Source organism: Leptidea sinapis, chromosome 31 (genome assembly GCF_905404315.1).
Source record: "Leptidea sinapis chromosome 31, ilLepSina1.1, whole genome shotgun sequence".
Taxonomy (NCBI): Eukaryota; Metazoa; Arthropoda; class Insecta; order Lepidoptera; family Pieridae; genus Leptidea; species Leptidea sinapis.
The window spans coordinates 7,806,157-7,826,980 of record NC_066295.1 but is presented as its reverse complement, the minus strand read 5'-3'; the positions used below and the strand labels follow the sequence as shown (position 1 = coordinate 7,826,980).

The 20,824-nt window shown below is 33.7% G+C and overlaps 1 protein-coding gene across 1 annotated transcript in view; it reads left to right on the top strand.

Moving 5' to 3' along the window:
* Positions 1 to 421: 421 nt before the first annotated feature.
* The window catches only part of LOC126974057 (uncharacterized), a 236,362-nt gene continuing 215,959 nt past the window's right edge, over positions 422 to 20,824 (top strand). Inside the window, exon 1 of the mRNA XM_050821441.1 lies at positions 422 to 450. The gene's annotated coding sequence lies outside the window, so the exon portion shown is untranslated. The remainder of the gene's footprint in view (positions 451 to 20,824) is intronic.

Below are 20,824 nucleotides of genomic sequence, written 5' to 3'. Positions count from 1 at the left end.
AATACTATTGGAAAATTCCTATAAAACAGTATTTCTTTTTATTATCTAAAGAACAATGTCTGTTGGGTCAGCTAGTATATATATATTTATATAAACAATGCAGTGCCACTCAGTATTCTTGAAAAACCCAAAAATTCTGAGCGGTACTACAATTGCCATAAGGTGTAGACACTTGAAATTTGGTAGAAATATTTTTTTCACTGCTTTTTTTTATTTTGAACAGAACAACGACTGTCGGGTCATCTAGTATATAGTATATCGGCTTCAACTAAGTAATCTTTATTAAGTAATTAAATTAAAAATAAAATTTATACCCATAGCAAACCTATAGTCATAAAATTATACAAAATATATTATACCTACTAGGTACTAAAACAGTTAGAGTGTGTTTTAAATTGAAATTATTGTTTCAGATTAAAAGGCTAAGACGACAATGATGTAAAAAACTTGGTAAGTTTTATATTTTCACATAAATCCTTGCAATTACAAAATTAAATGCTTCTCACTTAGAGAATTTATACATCTAGTTTGAGCCTGTATGTGCTAGGCTATGTGCTATGATAATAGGCCTCGATTATTACTTTAGTGTGCATGACAGCTACGTCTTACACTCCTGATACGTCACATTGTTATAGTGTGCGTGCGTTGCTGAAATTAGAAAATTATTATTTACAGTTCCCCGCTATTTTTTTCGACATGTTCACAGCCGTCACAATAATATATCTAGACGTATAAATTATAAATATACAGCGTTTACTCCGAAAGTATCGTAAGACTGCGGTGAGCTATCTAACAGCGTAACATTTACTTATTGATGGCCACTAAATACTGTAATTAATACTGCCTTCGATACAAGACATTAAGCACTCCAAAAACCATTCCAAAAAAACTTCAAAAATCATCATTACTTCGCGGGCGATGGGAACATGCTGCCAAAGTATCCCTATCTAGAATGATATTATAATAATATATAAAAACGAGGGTTCCGTACATATTATTATTAGTTACCTAATAATATGTACGGTACTTTCGGTAGATAAAAAAAGGAAAAGGTTTTTTTTTTAATTTTTGTCAAATATTTAAAACTATAACATCATTTTAATTGTTCTTTAAAATTAATTTAAAATCTGTTTAGGCTTGTGCCAATGAAGCCCTTTCATACGATACCCCATGATACATGACACGGTTAACGTAATTCAAAATTTTACTGCCGTTCCTTGCATAAACACTGTTTTTTTAATGATTTTTATTATATTTAGATATTTTATTTTAATAGCTTCAAGAAACTTTTACTATTACATATTCTTTTTTTTAAATTTATTATAGGCTTTGGACACAAGTCCTTTAAGCCAAATATGAAAAAAAAAATCATTTATTAATATAAAAAATATAATTAAAATACATAAATGAATCCCTATTTCCCTTGGACACGCCATCACGCGTGAACGGCTGGACCGATTAATTTTTTGTTGTGTTGGTTATTATCAGGAAGGTTCTTATGAAAGAAAAAAATTAGAAAACTGGGGGAAAATTCAAGAATAGTTCAACATCATATAAAATTACTTTCTAATCTAACCTTAGCGCTTTGGACAATATAAACTTTTTTAATGTAACCTTATATCGTTTGACATAGAATTGACAGAATGCGTGCTACAAAACATCGTTAAAGAGGGTGAAAAAAATTGTATAGATTTTTGTTATACATTATCGATGTTTGTTGGAGTAGGAAAAAAGTAAGCCGTCTGGGAGCTTTCAATAAAAACGCTGTCTAACCCTTTGAGATAGCCTGTACATCATTTTGTTCTATTGTCAATAGTTTTTGCAGCGCATGCAAAAATAGGTTTTCGATTTTACACCTTGTGTTACAAAATAACAATTTTATTACGGATCCCTAATTTTGAAAAAAAAAACATAGCCTATAGCCTTCCTCGATAAATGGACTACCCAACACTGAAAGAATCATTCAAATCGGACCAGTAGTACCAGAGATTAGCGCGTTCAAACAAACAAACAAACAAACAAACACTGCAGCTTTATAATATTAGTATAGATAGGTCTACAGAATAGCCCGCGATAGCATATGTATATGCATATGTGCATGAAGATATCTTCATGGCATCTTAATAACTTAACAACAGTAGTTGAAGGGTATGATCATTCAGATATACGTTTTTGTTTCATTTTTAACTAAATAAATTAGATTACACATTTTCCATGGCCGTAGACTACATTATTCCCGAATACATAATTTTTTTTTCTATTGACAGAACAGCGTCTGTCGGGTCAGCTAGTTATAAATATTTACAGTTTCTCTACACTGCTACAAATAAAATTATAAATTGGTTTATAAAAACTAGGGTTCTGCCATAAGTCTTTGATGTGGCGGGGTATTTTAATTTTATTCTCATAGTCGTGTCTATTTCACTCACTAAAATTATTCTTGATGCCACATCCTATTAATAATATTGAATAAAAATATTTGAATTTGAATTTGAATTTAAGGCTTATATCAGCTTCTTCATATTCAACATGGTTGCATTTCTTATTAGGACAAATATTTAACTTATTTAAATGTGTGGGTACTAATAGGTACATATTCTTTGGTTTCGATTTGATGAAGAGTTAAGTGGGTTTGTTCCAAAACCGAGATATCGGGATCAGGAATACGATCTACCTAATACATGACCATAACTTATTACTTTGACTACTTATATATTTATAATGTTTTAAATATTGATAACTGATAACTGAGAGAATTGAGAGTCCCTTTGATGATCACTTTGACATTTCACAGTAGCGCAAAGAAGCAATGGGCCGTTCGTCGTGCCATTCAATAGTTGAGATACGTTCAAATAGGATTTAATATATGTGTTTAAGCTGTTTAAATATAGGTAGCGTTATAATCGCTAGCCTTAATAGTTTTTTCTTTAAAGTCAAGCGACCATACTTTTTTATTGACATTTTACATAAAAATACAAATAGGTCTATATACGTGGTGACGTAAATAAATGTAAATGTGGTAACAAACATAACTCCACTCTCTTTTAAAGAAAATAGTTTTCATAACACATTTCAAAGTAATACTTTTTTTACTTCGTATCAAATCTCACTGACTTTATCTATCTTAGTATTCAAAAAAAGCACGAAAGAAAGGAAAACATATATTAATATAGCAGTACTAAGAAATACTTCATTTTGTATATCCATAAAGTAATGAGTACCTTCCTACCTAATATCTTTAATATATATTTTATATACTTATATGTTTATTTTACTCTGGTCAAACCTTCTTTTATGAGATTTGTAGCCTCAAACAGTCATCAAAGCCTTATTTTATTTAGATATAATTTTCAATTGAACCTTTTATTATAATTATATGACGAGGACAGAACCTCTGTATTGTTTTTAAAAGGTGTGACGTCAATACTGTTGACATCACAATTGCTATCTTGCTGAAGATCACTCATTGGTTCTCCCAAAGAAAACTACACGAGTAAGTATTTTATATCTTTCGTTTATTCAACGGGCAGCGTTACGACGTCCCAGAGAGGTCCGTACCGTACGACAGCCCGAGCATGACTAACTCAAGTGTCTTTTTTTTTTTTTTTTGCGCCCAAGCAAGGGAATGGGCTACCCTCCGGGATAACGACGGGAGGGAGGTGGTGAATGCTCATGCATACCAACGCAGCCTAAGTCTGTGTCTGTGTGTGTGTATTTATTATCTATTTATTTATAGGACTCGGTGCACGTGCACGTGTTTTCAATTCGTGTTGTTTTTTACAATAATTTCACGTCACAATGTAATTAGAGGATAAATTATGAACTAATTTTAACTAAAATTAGTTTTTATAATAGGTGTGTTGTAGTATTTGCGCCGATATATATTATTATTATATTATAATTAAGTATATAATTATTATTTTTAATCTATCCATTAAAAAGAAACAATCAAATATTTTCTCCTTCTAAAACAAGTTTAGAAGATAATAAAAGATAAAAGATTGCCTCAAGCAGATCACGATTCGCCAATCGAAATCTTTCCTAAGTTTCTGGCAAGTTTGACAACCTTTCATTAATCTTAACAAGATTTAGTAGCCCTTCTCGGATGATTTTGTTACATTTATCATTTTCGTTACGTTCAGACGAAGCGGACAGATTGATAAGTTTTTCATTATAATTCATTGGTCATTACAAACAGTATAGCAATGGACATACTTATCTTATAATGTATACTTATAGTTTTTTGTATATATATTGTAATACTTAAAAAAATGCTCGCATATATACCATTAGATTAAGAATTGGTCTCCGCTGCGTTCCAACCAAATACCAAGGTTAGGTTCCAACTACCTAAGAACAATTGCTTTTTTATTATGGCAACTATTAGATCCTTGTGTGCGTGGCATCTTGACACTCAATGGCATCTTTCAAATTTTGTAACATACGCTTCGTGTTATTTTACATTGAAATTAATAAAATACAAAATACTTACTGATGGTATGTGATCCCAGTGTCTTTCTTATTTCTTGTAGTATTCAATCACAAATAAAATTTGAAAAACAAAATTTATACAAATAAAATTTGTAAAACAAAATTTTATGAACGATGCGGGACTCGAACCCACGGCCTCCGGCGTTCCGTGGCGATGCTGTATCAAACTGAGCCAACCGTTCGAGTAGCGTATCGTTATAAAATCTTGCTTGCTTTGTTCAACTCTCAGGTTGTGGTTTCTCCTACTCTACTGTACTGTACTGATCTAATACACAAATAACATTTGTGTATTAATCCTAGAAGTGAGGGTTAACACTTTAAAAAAACATAACATATTGTTTAGATTTACAAGAGCGACATCTCAAGTCAATTTCCTAATATGCAAATATTGAACAAAGGAAACAAGATTTTATAGCGATACGCTACTCAAACGGTTGGCTCAGTTTGTTAGAGCACCAGCACGGAACACCGTAGATCGTTGGTTCGCAGTAATGTGTAAAAATTATTGTGTTTCGGTCAGTAGCTAGTGAAATTACTGGGAAAATGAGACTTAACATCTTATGTATCAAGGTGACGAGCGCAATTGTAGTAACACCCAGAATTTTTGTGGTTTTTCAAGAATCCTGAAGCCATAAACTGCACGAACGTACTTTACGGACTTTTCTGTAAACCTATATAAAATGCACAATTCCACCATATATTATTATGTTATATCTGAAAGGGTTTAGACAGGGTTTTCGTTGAATGCTCCCAGACGGCATTTTTTCCGACATCTCCAAAATATGTCGTTATTGTATTCAAAAATATATACAGAGTCTTAAGAAAACATATGCTTAAACCTCCCTCGAGAACTGAAAACTCGAGAAAGAAGAGTGAAGTCATATTAATCATTATAACAGATGGTAAACGTCCATAAGATCTCCATCTTTAGGAGAGACGGTCGGTCCTGCACTGCCCTCGTTGAACCTATTCCGGCGATCTTGACCAGATCATCGGTCCATATTGTGGGGAGGCATTTAAGTATTGATTTATTAATTAATAGAATTTAATTTAATAGTCATCGGCTATCCTGCCTAAAATTGGCAGACCGTATCAGTCGTCAAAGTGAGCTGGTCAAATCCGCAGGGCATTTGACCAGCTTTTTAAGAGCCACATATTACCCGCCGCGATGGCAAGCCTCCTGATGGAATGACTCTAGTGACTTTAAGTTGGTGCTTCGACTGCCAAAGACGACAAACGTCGCGTCGGCACACGTCGTCTAACCTCAATAGGGCTACTTTGAGCCCAAGCGCTGACAACTATTTCGGTCAACGGATCAGCCTAGCTATCCAACGCGGAAATGCTGCCAGTATTCTTGGTACGCTTCCCCGAAATGATAGTTTTAATTTAATGGAATCGTAGTATTAGTGAGAATAGAATTAAATACAAAATATATTTATTAGAATTATTTAGTTTTTTAATAATAGTTATATATTTACTTATTTACTATATAGACCAGGGTCGATAATTTTTGAAACAAAAAAAAATTACAGTAGGATGAAACTCATTGGTAAAGGACGAGAATATAAAAAAAATTAAGGGAAAAATAATTTACGGGCGATCTGTGGTCGGGAAGTGGAAAAGAGGGGGTATTTTAGGGTAAAAAACGGTTTATCTCGATTTCCGGCAAAACTACAAGTCCTATGGCAAAAAGTTAATTGGCAAAGTTGTGGGTAATAAAGAAATCTACAACTTTTGTAATTACACTTTTTTCACATAACTTTTGTTGGACTTAAATTTTCCGAACATTTACAATTGTAATTTATATTTTTTTACACCATCAGAAAGTAGATATTTCAACGAACAAAAAGCTCTCAAATTTTTTTCGAAAAAAGCTGATATTTTGACGTCAGAATTTTCAAAAAATAAATATTTTAAATGAAATAAATTACAGTGTATTTGGGACATAATAAGGTAAGTTTTCGCCAAATTTCGTAGAAAAAAGAAATGTTTTTGAAAAAGATATAAATGAAAAACCAAAAACTTGGTTTTTTGAATTTTTCACCAAAATTTTGAGGTTATGTGAAAAAAGTGTAATTACAAAAGTTGTAGATCTCTTTATTACCTACAACTATGCCAATTAACTTTTTGCCATAGGACTTGTAGTTTTGCCGGAAATCGAGATAAACCGTTTTTTACCCTAAAACACCCCCCTTTTCCACTTCCCGATCTCAGATCGCCCGTAATTTATTTTTCCCTTAATTTTTGTTATATTATCGTCATTTTCCAATGGGTTTCATCCTACTATTATTTTGTTTCACTTTTTATCATTTTCAAAGGCTTCGGCACTGGTCTTATAGGGAGTGACAATAACATAACATATTGCAACAACACTTGGTAAAAGTCATGCATGCTGCATCAGTTCGTAAAGGGGATTTGACATAGTGAGAAGAAATTTTAAGTATAAGTCAACAAATGATTAATTATTTTCAGTTGAGAACGTTACTATTGATACGTAATTGAAAGTATTACGTCATCATGAATATTCTTTCTGCGATCTCATAAAAATCCCAACCTAAATCCGTTTACCAATTCTAATGCAAAGCACTTAACCTTTTATTCTTACATTTCGAAAAAACTTGAACTTGGTCCTTGTTAAATTTGAATAAAACCTTTTATATCAAGATCTCTTCATAATATCGACATGATAGATACAATTTCCATTTCTGTACTTTGATAGCATTAGTACAAAATTTATATGTAAAACCTACGCACATATCACCATTGTTAAAAGTATTTTAAGCGAATTTTCTGTGTGCTTTTTTTAGCTTACGTCGAAGATGTAGAATCATGAAAATAGTGAAGATCTTAACCCTAGAACCCTTATCTATTTTGGACGTACACAAAGCCTTAATATACGTACCTCCTTATACGAAAGAAGCGAGGATAAAATAAGCCAGTAGAATTATTGCTTCAGATGTACTTTTGTTAAGGTTTACTAGTAGAGGCTTTCTTGCAGAGAATGCCTGCTTGGTCGGTATATTTTGGTGGTGGCCTTTTATATCGATAAACAGTAAAGTGGAAGCATTATTTTATTATTATTTTGTCCTATTCTTCCTCAGGTCATAAAACGAGTGAGGAAGTCCCAGGCCCAGGGGCGTCGTAAGAACGACGTTTATCAATAAGTAAAGGCATTTGCCAGTGGGCAGCTCCTTTGCCAGTATGCCGGCTAGATTGTGGTTTGGTGGATGTGGTGCTATAATAGCGTATAATCATGCCTGCATCTAGCCTATATAATAATTATAATAATAAAATATCATTTATTTTCAGGCATTTTACCCATAAATCTACAAAAAATCTTAACTTATATTATATTATACTTTGATTTTAATTAAATTACAGATAAAAAAGAAAAAATTAATATATTATGTCATAATAACAATTAAAAAAGAAAATAATTAAATTATAGAAATAAAAATTATAAAATTAATATAGTCTAATACAATTCAATGATGTTAAATTTAATTTCAGTTCTTACATTATTAAAAAATATATTTTATGTCAAATATATAATATAAATAAGTTGTCACAGGTCACAAATATCATATTTACAACAGACATACACAGAATTAATAGTTAAATTACAGCTTTTTCTAATGTGGGGTCCATAAAGGAAGCGGCTATTTTTCTTCACACGGCATAGAAATCGTCAACCCTATTCTCCACAAACTCTCTAGAAGCGTTATTGTACCTGCACACGTAGCGTATGGTTAGCTCGTTTTGTATAGTTTTTCCACAAGTAACTGGTATAGAACGACTGGCAATAAGCGCAAAATAAGGTTATTTTGACAGGTACGTATAAATTGTTGGAAACTTCACTGGTGAAAGTGTAAATTTTAAGATTTGTTAATATTTAAGTATCATAATACTGTTTGTTTCCTATACATGAACAAATAAATAAATAAAAATAAATAAATCATAATACCTTCATAAATAGTGAGATTATAATATTTACAACGTTTGCATATACTCGAAATATTTGAGCACGCTTTTGAAAACGTAACATTGTTGCGGTAATACGCTGTACTGTACAAAGGGATTGTAAAAAGTCAGATCAAGAGGGCTCTTTTGTTGTCACTGAAAAGATATAAAAATATATTTTGAGCTTAACTTGAATTCCTTTCTGACATTGCGACGTATCGGAACAAATCTATCTATACAAAGTAGAAACTGTTCATTGAATATTTCATTAAATTAATGCTTGCTGTGTATTGAATTACTTCTATATAGATTTAATTCAATTATTATATATTATATACAGTACGTAGAGATTATACTATGATTTAATATTTATTATTATTACAATTATTTATTTATTTTTATTGTATTGCACTATAAATTAAGACTACACCTAGCGAATATGCGGGCTAACATGTTACTTGTGGCGGCAATGGACCTCCTTTGTCTTTCAATGTCATCATCACCCTTCAAGTTATTTCTTATGATGTGCCCCAGGTGTTTAAATTGAGAAACAATTTTGAGCTGAGATCCTGCCAAAGTGATAACTGGGTTTGAAATGTGCGACCCGTCGTGCCTGAATACCATAATTTCCGTCTTATCTACGTTATACTTTAAACCATTAGTTGAGGCGTACTGTTCACAAATATTTATAAGTTTCCGTAAGCCCTTTATAGAGGGACTCATCAGGACCATGTCATCCGCGTAACTCAAGTTATTGACAGATTGATTGCACATATAACAGCCGACTTTGGACTTGCTGAGTTAATCTGTAAATCCATTCATATAAAGATTAAATAGCGTTGGCGATGTGAGACCACCCTGTCTAATGCCATACTCTAGCTTATATTCTTTGGAGATGCTGCTACCCCATTTAACCACATTAGTTTGGACTCCATACCATATATGTTATCCTTGCGCCTTGTTAATATTAATGCTAAACTTGAAATAGAAAATAAATAAAAACACTTTATTAGCAATAAAATAACACTCACACAAAAACACAACAATTTACAATAATAAAAATAACAGTGTGAGCGTGATTCCCTGCTAAAAGGAGCTGACTCAGTATATTGTTGTGTCAGTGCAGAAGACACCAACACAACACTGGTTTTCAGCAGTCCCTCGTGACATTTGGAGTAGACAGTTGCATTAGTCTTCCAATTGTAATGAATTTGTGTAGGTATCAAAGGGAATGAGTAAATATTATATTTTCTTGATTTTGTTGTTTTTCTTAATTTACAGTGTAATAAAATAAAAATAAATAAATAATTGTAATAATAATAAATATTAAATCATAGTATAATCTCTACGTACTGTATATAATATATAATAATTGAATTAAATCTATATAGAAGTAATTCAATACACAGCAAGCATTAATTTAATGAAATATTCAATGAACAGTTTCTACTTTGTATATATAGATTTGTTCCGATATGTCGCAATGTCAGAAAGGAATTCAAGTAAAGCTCAAAATATATTTTTATATCTTTTCAGTGACAACAAAAGAGCCCTCTTGATCTGACTTTTCACAATCCCTTTGTACAGTACAGCGTATTACCGCAACAATGTTATGTTTTCAAAAGCGTGCTCAAATATTTCGAGTATATGCAAACGTTGTAAATATTATAATCTCACTATTTAGGAAGTTATTATGTTATATTTAAATATTATCATCTCACTATTTATGAAGTAGTAATTATGCTAGTTATATTATTCAAACAGCTAGCTGGTGACCGACACGCTTCGTTTCTTCTAAACAAATGCATATATGCGAAACTAGTACGTCCCTCTGCGACAAGTGGCAGTGACGTGGCGTGAGCGTGTCGTTATGCACACACGGCTTCCTGATTGGTTATTAGATCTCGTGTCATGATTAGAGATCAGTTGATTGGCTACTGCGGTAGTAGCAACGACCGTTTTATAATTTATCATAGTTTAGTTTCGTTTGCCATTTGTTGATGTAACAACAATAATGAAACATGTCAAAATTTCATCTGTATATCTATTGTGATTTATGAGTTGTGGCCCGCTGGAAACGGGTGCCATCAAAAATATAACTTTAAAAAAACCAAGTCTGGCAACTCAGTTTTTCTACCATAAAAAGTTGTGAGATCCACAATTAAGTCAATTTATTTAGTCCGTATAGTCTTGAGTTATTACGTAATAAGCTAACCTAGAAACATCTTATAGTGACCATATGATTTTAAAAATCCATTATGTTTTAAATAAATAGATTAACTTGGCCTCCTTAAGAAAGACATAGCAAGATTTATGAACTTTATGTCAATCGAACGGTTGGCTCAGTGGAAGAGCGCGATCGGTTCATAAATTTATTTTTAATTAAACAATAACATTTTGAAACGATAATTTTGCGAACGATTCTTCTCATTATGATATAATATTGAAGGAGCAAATATTCATTAGTAAATGGGCTAATCCTTGAGGCTTGAGCGCAAAACAAAACAACCTGTTAATAAGCTTTACTTTGACGTTAAAAGCATCTATAGATTTTGTACCTGGCTTAAGAAAAGCTCATTTCATAATCACGTATACAGTAGGGGGAAATAATTAACATCAAGAGTGGGTGCTTCTAAATTTGTGACAATACTAATATATTAAAGTGAATATTAAGAAAAATTATCAGAGTATTTTTTTACGTTGCGACACCCAAATAAGACACCCTGACGTGAGATAGTCAACTAGAGTCTAGCCTCTTGTAACTCATATGTCTACTGAACCAATCTTCTTCTTCTTCTTCTTCGCGTGCCTCTCCGACTAGCGAAGGTTGGCGGTCAGCTTTGTAATTTCAATAGTTTGTCCTTCGCTAGGCGAAATAGTTCTGCCGCACTCGCGATGCCAGTCCACTCTCGGATGTTGCGCAGCCAAGACTTTTTTCTGCGACCTACGCCTCTTCTTCCGGCAACTTTTCCCATCATGATGAGTTGTAGGAGTTTGTACCTCTCGTGCCTAAGCACGTGCCCCAAATATGCGACTTTCCTCATCTTGATAGCTTGCATGAGTTCGCGTTTTTGATTGACGCGGCACAGAACTTCCACATTTGTGACCTTGTGGGTCCAACTTATGGCCAACATACGTCTATATGCCCACATTTCAAAAGCTTCTATACGTTTTCTGAGGTCTTCTTTTATAGTTCACGCCTCACATCTGTATAGAAGTATGGGCCAGATGTAACAGTGCAGTAAACGAGTGCGCAAGGAAATCTTAAGACCGCGGTTGCACAGTACTTTTTTAATTTTACTAAAGGTGCTTCGAGCCACTTCAATTCTGGTCTTAATTTCTTGGTCGCTATTCCAGTTGTCATTTAATAACGTACCTAGATATTTGTATTTGCGCACTCTTTCTAGTTTTTGGCCCGCTACTGTAATGTCAAAGTCATCAATTTCTTTATTAGTTATGACCATGAGTTTCGTCTTTGAGGTGTTCATCCTAAGACCAGCTCTTTCTCTTCACTCATTTACTGAACCAATAGGTGACGACAATTAAAATTTCAGCATGTATAATTTGCAAAATAAAAAAAGTACGTTTGTAAAAACCGATTTCAAAAATAAACTGTGCTACTTGTTGAAAGGTTTGAAGTCGGTGCCACACTAATAATAGTATTTTATTAATATTAAAGCCTCTTAATAAGAGGTTTAATAAATCTTTATTAAGTTATCTTATACTTTTAGTATAACGTACAATATTTTTCTTTATACATACTTAAAATAGCATGAGAAAGATTTTTTTTAAGAATTTTTGTTTTGTTACGATGCAAATGGGCAATAGGCTCACCTTATGGAATAAAAAGCCATACATGGACATCCGGAATTCCAGAAATAAAAAGAGATCCGTTGCCTTTGAGATAAGAATATGCTCTTGAAGGACTCTAACTCATATCGGTGTAGGCGAAGAGTTTCTCTAGAAACAGGCGATTGCAAAATGGGGGAAGGGGGTAAAGGGCTCCGTGAATGCAAGACACCGTGCGGTACAATTGTGTGCTATTTCACCTCGGAAGTTCCACCCATGTATCTTACACGGATCGAGCCCCTCTTATTACTTCACTATTACTATCACAGTTTATACTTTAATGCTGTTTTAAATACAAATAATGAATTATAGTAAAAAGGTGCTGTAAAAATAATAAAATAATGCGTAGCTATAGAGTCCTTTCTGTAATGATATAAAGTACACTGGAATTTCTTTAATTTTTGAAGTGAACACTTCTTTAGCGGCGTTGAGCGCTTTTCTTGGGATGCGTATAAAATGTTAAACTCGCGTCAGGACACGTGGCCTGATCGAAAATTTGAAAGACATTCGTTGAAATTATGATGAATTATTATAGTTCGGCTATTTCCGAAGGCACTAAATAAGTGCCGAAACACCGCGAGGTCGAGGTATCAAATCTCAGCCGTGAAATATTTTTACAGCCTATTTTGGATGAAAGTTGATATACTTTTTAATGTAAAATAATTGTAATAGTTCTGAAGTGTTAATTTTTTTATGTAATATGAATTGTCATTTTTATTTACGATAGCGCAATAAATGAATATTGTAAATAACCACATAAATGCTAGTACTCTAATACTGATAAATAAAGCAATTCGTTCGAAATATTCTTAACCATTTCAAAATATTCAAAATTGCACAAAGTTAATGTTCAAGTTTCCACTTCTGCCGACACTCCCGGAGTGAAACCCGTATTTTTTTAAAAGGACTATTCTCAAGTTTCAGCCGAATACAACAATATTATAGTATACTAGCTGACCCAGCAAACGTTGTATTGCCGATATTAAAATCGCGATACAAAAGTAACTGTTGATCGTAGATGGGTGAAAATTTTAAGTTGTATGTATTTTTTAATGCTGATAATCAAACAATTTCAAAAAAAATGCCAAAAAAATAATGACGTGTGGACCACCCTTAATATTTAGGGGGATGAAAAATAGATGTTGTCCGATTCTCAGACCTACCCAATATGCACTTAAAATTTCATGAGAATCAGTCAAGCCGTTTCGGAGGAGTTCAAAGTTTAACACCATGCCACGAGAATTTTATATATTAGACTAGCTGACCCGACAGACGTTGTTCTGTTCATAATAAAAAAAAAATAAATTTCGTAAATTCTTAGCTGACCTGACTCGGTGAAAAGAATATTCCTACCAAATTTCAAGTCTTTAGCTCTAATGGTTCCAGAGATATCGTGATGAGTGACGGTAAATATAATTGGTAAATTTATTAAATATACTACCTGATACCCCCCAACGTCGTTCGCGTACATATTTTTACATCTTGGGTTTCATAACTGGACTTTTAGTAGGGATCCCAATTTTTTTTGAAAATGTATGTACCCTATACCAGCCGGGGATAATGTAGCTTCCCCAACAGTGAAATAATTATTCAAATCGGTTCAGTAGTTGCGGAGCCTATTCAATACAAACAAACAAACAAACAATCAAATCTTTCCTCTTTATAATATTAGTACAAATTATATTCATCATTATTGAAAATCTTTTTCAATATTCTAAAACGATCCATGATATATATTGAGTACCCTCATATGTTTATGTCAATATTGCTGGAACCGCACTTAAACCCCTTGCTTTAGCACAAAGGGTAACTCTGTAAATTTGATTGGAAAACCATGTTTGAGCTTCATGAAAGTAAACTATAATGCTCGTAAATAGTATTTCTACTTAATTTTCCTTTACTTATAAAGTGAAATATGAAATGAAACGTTTGATGCTAAATTTTAGTTTAAAATACTAAATAATACTGGTTTGTTGTACTTAAAAAATATTAGTGAACTTTTTATGTAACAATAAATTAATTAAAAAAAATCTACTTCATAGATAAAGCTTGTTATGTTATTTATTATAATAACCATAAAAAACAGTAAAAGCTACGTCCTACAGTCGCGATTTGTATGACACTTTGTTTTAGTGTGCGTGCATTGCTCAAAATAGAGGCAAGTTCTAAACGCTATTTTTTTAGATGTTATCACAGCTGTCATAGTCTATCTAGACGTATAAATGATCTAAGACTAAGTAATGCATTGTTTTAAGAGGAACATGCTACAGACTAATTGATTTGGTAGCTGCTGCTTTTTAAAGATGTTTAAAAGGAGAACAAATTAAAACCGTAGTCATATTATTGCTACAGTTCGACTCGCTCTTAATACAAAAATCAAAATACAAATACAATAAAAAAAAATCCAATATGATAGATTAGTTTATTCTGTGCTTATTATCTTTTGTTCTGGCATTATTTAATTTAAAAACAAGTTACATATGTTTCAACTAGTAATTAAGTATTTTTTACCCTTCTAGGGAATTTATTCCTATTTAAAATACAAAATTCATTACAATTTTTATTAAAACACGTAAATAGAATTATAATATAACTATGTATTAATAAACAGTTTTAATTGACAGCATGATCAATAATAAAATAGTATCTGTGTCGGAAAATATCCAATCTAATAAGAGAGTAGAACACGAAAAGCCACTTAGAACATTAAATATGCGCGGACACTCAAATATTGCGAAATAATTTTAGAATTCGACAATTTCAGGTAAAGCTGTTTAAGTAACTTTTGTTTATTATTCAAGATTAACCTTAAACGCTCGGTGGCTTTTATCCAATTCGCTAACTTTAAAACTTTAAACGTAAACTCCGTAACTATAAAATAAACCTAGAAAATATCGGAAGGCTGAAGATAAGTTCAATATCAATAAATGGTACATACATAAATATGTAGAAGGTGTGAATTTCATGTACTATAATGGCAATAAAAAAAGAAACATATTAGCTATGTAGATATTTCTTATATTGTTTCGGCAAAACATAAAAAAATAAATTTGTAACCAAAATCTATGGACGATGCTGGAATCCGCGGCTCTCGGGTTACGTCCCAGCGTTCTACCAACTAAGCCAACCGTCCGAATGCCGCATCGTCTGTAAATTTTGGTTTTTGTATAAATTTTTATGTATTTGTTACTTTAGAACTGAAAAGTTGATACAGGTTTTGTAGGGAACAGAACAGCAGAAGTTGTAAAACCTATCACGGAAGCTTGATCTGTGATCATGTCCACTAAACACATAAAATTCTTTGTACATTGAGTCATGTCTGTCCTCACAGACGAACCACTTGACATTCTTTCAAACTCCTCAGAGAAGTTCAGAGTTGTGCAGAAAGTAGATAGATTAGTAGTACATTCTAAGATCAGTGATCAAAAGCACAATGACATCATGGCAATAATGGTGAAACAAAGTGGACGTGGGCAGGAATGGACATGAAACGATTCTTGAGCGTACACCACAAGGCGTGGCTGTCTATCGCAGCACTGGGTGATAACACCTACGGAGCTCGAGACGATAGGCTCAAGATCAGCAGCGGCAAAGAAGCCTCAATCCAATAATTATTATGATCTTCATAATTATTATTATGATGACACACAGTTTTTTTTTTTAAAGACTAAATTATGAATCCTTGATAAGCAGATATAAAAAATTCGACCAACAAATTTTTTAAATGAATAAACATGCATGTTTGTTTTATATACGAAGGGTTTGTTTTATAACACCAGGGGTCCAGAGATGTGTTGCCGGCCATTAGTTCAGGAATATACTATAAGATAAAAAACCCTATGTCGGAAAACCTGCAGCGAGTAATCGATTCCACAAAGTACTCACAGTATGTAATGGGCAAAAAGTTTCTTACAAAATGTAAGACATCAACATTATATGACAGGAATTTCGTATTTTGACGTAATGTCCGGTATTAGAAAGGGACTGGATCAACCCGAACAACTCCTCTAAGCACTCCCGTGATATATGCGGTAGAACATATAGAGATACTCCACATCTTTACGCAAAGCGAAAGAATCAAGCCGATCGCAGATTATTTTCCATGATTCGAGCCGCTCTTCGTTGCATGCGGTCAAATAGAAGAAGCTGGTACTGGTGAGCGCACGCTCAGAAGCGAGAACACCTTCTATAGTTGCAGGTAGTGCCATGAAGTGAAGTACTGTCTCGTCTTACTGTCCTTATACCAAGCATTTAGAGGTGCATTTGGCCGTCTCTTTCGAGTGACCAATTATGAACTGAACGCCGCTCGATATGGCAACGTCACTTGGCATCACAAGCTGTGATAGTTAAAGAAAAAGGGAGAGTTTTTAGCAGAGAACCTACAAACTTGTTTCGCGTTCATAAATACATGAGCAAGTTTGCTAATTATAATAGTCTATACAATTTGTAACAACAATGCAGTAGATATTACTTACACAGCTCACCCTGAGGCACAACTGAATACGAAACAACAGCCGTTAACAATGAAAACGATCTTCAACTTAATTCTTGCTAAATAGATACAACAAAAGCACCTCAATCTCATGTAGTATTCTTTTCTTATTAAGTATTGTAGTAAAATAATACTTTTCTTTGATTTTATTGGTGCCAGCAAGTAAATATACATTGTGTTTATTGAAAAATATAATTGTTACCATATCATGACACATTAAAACTATCTGTACACATTACATCTGAGGCGACCGTGCTGTAGATAGTAAAGTAAAGTTATTTATCATATTGATTCAAAAACTTTTCCAAATTTTACGGATTGTTCCATTTGTAATTAGCAAACTTTGAGGAAATTTTTTGAAATAGACTCACAACCTTTCAGCAAGTTTAGACCAGTGCTCCGAATAGCTCTCAAGTACTAAGCAAATGTGGCGAATGACAAACTTTGACTGTCGAACATTGGCCACTGTAGAAGTAACTTAGTATGAATATATATGAAATAAGTTGAAATTACTTCGTGAATATACGATGCTAATAAACAAATGTATTTAGCAGAGTTCTATGTTTGTGTAAAATTAAATTGATATGAACACAAAAGTTCAGCATCGGGCGTGCTATAGTTAGGACCTCTGACTCTCGAAACGGTATCCCAAGTTCATCACTAGACCATCCCGCGGTATCAGAGCTGCAAGCCTGCAATACAGTACAGACAAAAGTGCTCATCGAGCGGTATATTTGGACGATTTACTTCCAAAAAGAGTAAAAGTTCTGAGAAGGAAATATAACCATGCCTCCAGATTTTTTAAGCACCGAATCGCCCGTCCGAAATTGAAGAACGTCGACAATATCGGCGAGCAGCTTCCTACTCCAGTTACCCGACTGCAACACGCAAGTTCTGGTCGTTGTCAAAAGCTGCTCTTGATAACTTCAACACGCCGTCCCTGCTGCCGTTGCACATGAGGAATGCCACCCTAGCCCACATGGCAAAAGACAAAGCCGATTTTCTGTGCGCTCTTTTTGCCTCCAACTTGACTGTTGACGACAACGGAAAAACACCGCCGACCATCCCACGGTGTCAGACCTCTATGCCTGAAGTACAGTTCAGACAGAAAACTCTTCGGCGAGCTCTATTTTCGTTGGACGTTAGGAAGTCGAGGGGGCCGGATGGCATTTCTCCCATCATGCTTAGAAAGTGTACCCCTCAGTTAACACTGGTACTAACCCGTTTATTCCAGCACTCCTATTCAAAAAGCATAGTCCCGGACTCATGGAAATCAGCCCTTGTCATCCGATACAAAAAAAAGACACAATGAGGAACCAGCTAAATACAAAACTATTACTATAACCTCTTTGCTTTCCAAAATCATAGAATGTTGTTGTTAACCGCCTGCTCTTGGTATACCTAGAGGGTCACCAGTTGATCCACGACCGACAGTATGGCCTTCGCCGTGGTCGGTCGGCAGGCGATCATCTGGTATACCTAACACATAGATGGACGGCGGCTATCGAAAGCAAGGGGGAAGGCCTGGCAGTTAGCCTAGATATAGCGAAGGCCTTTGACCGTCTGGGATACAGTGCTCTATGAATGGGTAGATTGGCGTTGCGTAGAAGACGTGGCTTCATTATGTGTCTTTTACCGCATATATCACGGAGATTGTTACGAAGATCTGTTTCACCTGATTCCTACCTGTTAATTCCTGCTAATTAGAATATCAATTGCTGATTCCTGTTAATTAGAATATCATCCCCTTCATCTGGATGTGTGTCGTTTCTCCACAGTGCAGTTTTCTAGGAACTTTCTTCCACGTACTACCAAGCTGAGGGATGAGCTTCCTTGTGCGGTGTTTCTGGGACGGTACGACATGGGTACCTTCAAAAAGCAAGTACACCTTCTTTTAAGGAAGGTGTACGGCCGGCAACACTCCTGTGATACATGTGGTGTTGCAGGAGAATGTGGGCTTCTGTGATCAAATAACAACAGCCTCCCGTACGTTGGTTTGTCCTCCTCATCGATAATACGAATATAAATTCCAACATTTCCGGACATTTCAACATGTATCACTAAACTTAGGTGCATGTGCAATTTTAATCGAAGTTCTAGAAAAGTGAATCTCCGCAGCCCACTTGTGAAATGAAAAAGGAACCATCTATGAAGAGAGTACTTTGGAACTACTGAATAAAATAAAATTTAATATTATGATCCATATAAAAATTCATAACATAACAGAATTTAGCAAAATTATATACACTGCAACATCGTTTTTATAACAAGGATAGTCAAAATATATATCCGCAAACTTAGATTACAGATTGGTCTCCGCTGCGCTCCAGATAGACTAGATACCGTAGTCGCAAAGTGCGGCAACAAATACTACGTCCAAGTGGGCGTACTCGAGCCAGTCTTGAACAATGTGTGACGTTGACGTGCCACATGTTCTGTTAAACTTTGCTAATAATTGAATCTAAACTGCCGGGTTGGCCGTTGTAAAACCTTGTACAAATTATACTACAAGAAATAAGAAAGACACTGGGATCACATCATCAGTAAATATTTTTGTATTTTACTAATTTCAATGTAAAATAATCACGAAGCGTATGTTACAAAATTTAAAAGATGCTATTGAGTGTCAATTGCCACACACACAAGCATCTAATAGTTGCCGTAATAAAAAAGTTATTGTTCTTAGGTAGTGCGGTATCAGTTGGAGCGCAGCGGAGACCAATCATTAATCTAAGTCTGGAAACGTAAATATAATACTTCTGTTGGAGACTCTATATAATAAATCAATAATCTCTGCAAAACACTCATTAATAATCCAAGCCTCTATTAACGAAATCCGTTTAACGAAGGCCCTTTGTCGTAGTCAGTAAATAAGGTTTATTGGAAAATTTAATTATGACGTATAAATAAATATCTATTCATCACAATATTAATACATTTAATTAAGACACTTTTTAAGGGATTAAAATAGGTGTCATTTTAAATGTATTTTTATATTAGATTTTGCGTAAAAGTAAAATTTTTATTATTATTTTAGTTATCCTGATGTTTATCTTGACGTTAATCTTCAAGTTTTCACTTCTGCCGTCACTCCCGGAGTGCAATCCGTAGAAGAAGAGAATAGCTGAAAAATCGTAGTTTCTTGTAACTTTAATAACTTTATATTAAATGAATATATCACAATATTTTTTCTAGATACGGCAAGGGTCTAAGAAATAATACTAAGAAGACTTAATTGAAATCTATCCTAATCTATCTATATATATAAAAGTAGTATTTCCGTGATACCCGCACAAATTAAAACCTCTATCAATTTATTTATATAGGTACTTTCCGCACCTATGCATAAAAAAATTAAATCATACATTTCTTGTTCTATTTTTAAATTATTGTTATTTCAATGACTATTATAGCCTTTAAGAGGTATGAAGGAAGATAAACATTCGAGAATTAAAACAGAAAGTAAGAAATTCACCGACTCTTAGACTATTATAATATTACGTATAAGAAGTGTTATACGCAGCATAATGGTTCGTCTTTCTCACCACTGTTTGATATTCATAATAATAATAACAATGGGATGTTGTATTGCCTGTATATCAAGCTTGTTTTTATTTCATCCTCACGTCGTGGCAGAGGTCTACCTGTAAATGTTGAAACACAAGTCCATTACGACCGTTTGTCCTAAAATTTTAGATTCATTTTACCGTGGCTAGATTTATATTTTAGTAATAGAATACTCTGTTCCCTTTCCAATTGTTAGCATGGCATATTTAATTAAAATGATTGAAACAGGGAGTTAGAGCAGAAAGGAATTGTTTGCAGAAAGAGCGCAATACAGGCATTTAGTTAATTGAAATTTGAGCTTTGTTTATTCTGTGAGCTATTTATCAAATATTTAATTTCATAAGCAACGCGTTCATTAACATAATTCATTTGAATGATCGCTGTAGTCACTGTATTTCAATTGATTGTTGATACCAATCACATTCTTGTAACTAGAGTTAGTTGGTAGGCTTCATAAGGCACATA